Source organism: Mandrillus leucophaeus, unplaced genomic scaffold (assembly GCF_000951045.1).
Source record: "Mandrillus leucophaeus isolate KB7577 unplaced genomic scaffold, Mleu.le_1.0 Scaffold264, whole genome shotgun sequence".
Lineage (NCBI taxonomy): Eukaryota > Metazoa > Chordata > Mammalia > Primates > Cercopithecidae > Mandrillus > Mandrillus leucophaeus.
In genome coordinates, this window is record NW_012102743.1 from 2,280,737 (window position 1) to 2,282,961 (window position 2,225).

At 43.1% G+C, this 2,225-nt stretch overlaps 1 protein-coding gene across 4 annotated transcripts in view; it reads left to right on the forward strand.

Moving 5' to 3' along the window:
* NLRC4 (NLR family, CARD domain containing 4) overlaps positions 1–2,225 on the forward strand; it is a 52,556-nt gene that overhangs the window by 4,601 nt on the left and 45,730 nt on the right. The window lies entirely within an intron of this gene.

Genomic DNA, 2,225 nt, shown 5'->3' on the forward strand with positions numbered 1-2,225 from the left:
TTTTTATATTGTTAATGAATTAGTTTTAACATAAAAGGGAAATTTTGTTTTCTGAAAACAGATATGCTTTTGAAGCAGCATCATTGTCTGGGGCAAATACCCCATGTTCGTTGTCTCACACCAAGTGAATCGAGGACATGGACACACAAAAAGAGACTTTGAGAGTGGAGTTCGAGAGTGGAGGTTTAGGCCGGTCACAGTGGCTCACACCTGTAATCCCAGCACTTTGGGAGGCCGATGGGGGCGGATCACAAGGTCAGGAGATAGAGACCATTCTGGCCAACATGGTGAAACCCAGTCTTTACTAAAAATACAAAAATTAGCTGGGTAAGGAGGCATGCACTTGTAATCCCAGCTATTCGGGAGGCTTAGACAAGAGAATCGCTTGAACCCAGGTGGCAGAGGTTGCAGTGAGCTGAGGTCGCACCACTGCACTCCAGCCTGCCTATAGAAGAGTGCAAAGCAACATCACCAGCAGCAGCAGTAGCTGTGATAGCTATAAGCTCTATGATCACAGCTATTAAAGTAAATATGAATCTCTTTGATCTATTAAGTATTCCTTTTAGTACTTCAGTGATAATATGTATGAAGGGAGAGGCCTCCCAAGTTCTATTGAGGGAAACAGGTATCCAGACTCCTTCTCGGATCCTTACCAGTAAAATGTTATTATCTTTATTAAAGGTAATAAAAAAGAAAGAAAGAAAGAAAGAAAGAAAGAGAAAGAAAGAAAGAAAGAAAGAGGAGGTTTAATAGGGGAAAGAAAGAGAAAAGAGAATAGCTGTCTCTCCTGCAGAGAGAGAGGGGAACCTGAGTGAGAGGTTTTGTTGTGAAATGCATGTTTTTTTGTTTTGTTTTGTTTTGTTTTTGTTTTGTTTTGTTTTGTTTTGAGACAGAGTCTCACTCTGTTGCCCAGGCTGGAGTGCGGTTGCACCGTCTTTGCTCAGTGAGCTCTGCCTCCCAGGTTCAAGCAATTCTCCTGCCTCAGCCTCCTAAGTAGCTGGCATTACAGGTGCCCACCACTGCACCCGGCTAATTTTTGTAGTTTTTAGTAAAGACGGGGTTTCACCGTGTTAGCCAGGATGGTCTCAATCTCTTGACCTCGTAATCCGCCCGCCTAGGCCTCCCAAAGTGCTGGGATTACAGGCGTGAACCATCGCGCCCGGCCAATACATTGTAGTATTTTATACAGTAGAGTACTACTAAGCAATGAAATGTTATAAACTACTTATACTACAAGCAACAGCATGAATGACTTACACAGACATTGTGTGGAATGAAAGGAGTAGCACATGCTGTATGATTCCGTTTATGTGAAGTTCTTCAACAGGCTAAACTAATTTATGGTTTAAAAAAATCAGAATGGAGATTGCCTGTGAGGGTACGGTGGAGACGGAGTTTGACTGGGAAGGGGCATGGGATACTTTCCAAGGAGAGGGCAGTGTTTTCTGTCTTGATAGGTGTTTGAAGTAAAAGCATTTTTCAGCTCATCAAAGGGTACAGTTAAGATCTGTGCTTTCACTGTAGGTGAATTTTTCCTAAGAAAGAATAATAAAGAATAAAGAATAATAAACCAGCATTGAATTCTACTTAATTATATGGACATAGAAATGTGCTAACATCTGCAACTTACATAGATTGATAAATGAATAGAGGGATGGATTTTCTCTATGTGTGAAAATGTTCATAATAAAATGTTAGGGTAATGACCAGACGCGGTGGTTCACGCTTGTGATCCCAGCATTTTGGGAGACTGAGGCAGGCAGATCACTTTAGCCCAGGAGTCTGAGACCAGCCTGGACAACACGGCAAGCCTCTGTCTCAAAAAAAAAAAAAGAAAGAAAGAAAGAAAGAAAAACAATGAGCCAGGCATAGTAGCACACACCTGTGGTCCCAGTTACTCAGGAGGCTGAAGTGGGAGGATCACCTGAGCCCAGAAGGTTAAGGATGCCATGAGCCATGATCAGGCCACTGCACTCCAGCCCGGGTGACAGAGTGAGACCCTGTCTCAAAAAAAGAGTTTTAATGTTAGGATAACATGAGTTCCCATGCCAATTCCATTCACATGAGTTCCCAAGCCAACTCCATTCACATACCCCAATCCCACTCACATAGCTCCCGTTTTGTTTCTCCCCACCCAGTGATTCTAGTTCTCTTCCCCACTTCCTGTCTGCCCTCTCATGCTGCCTTTAATTCAGACTTCCCATCTTCATCCTGACGCAGGGGGT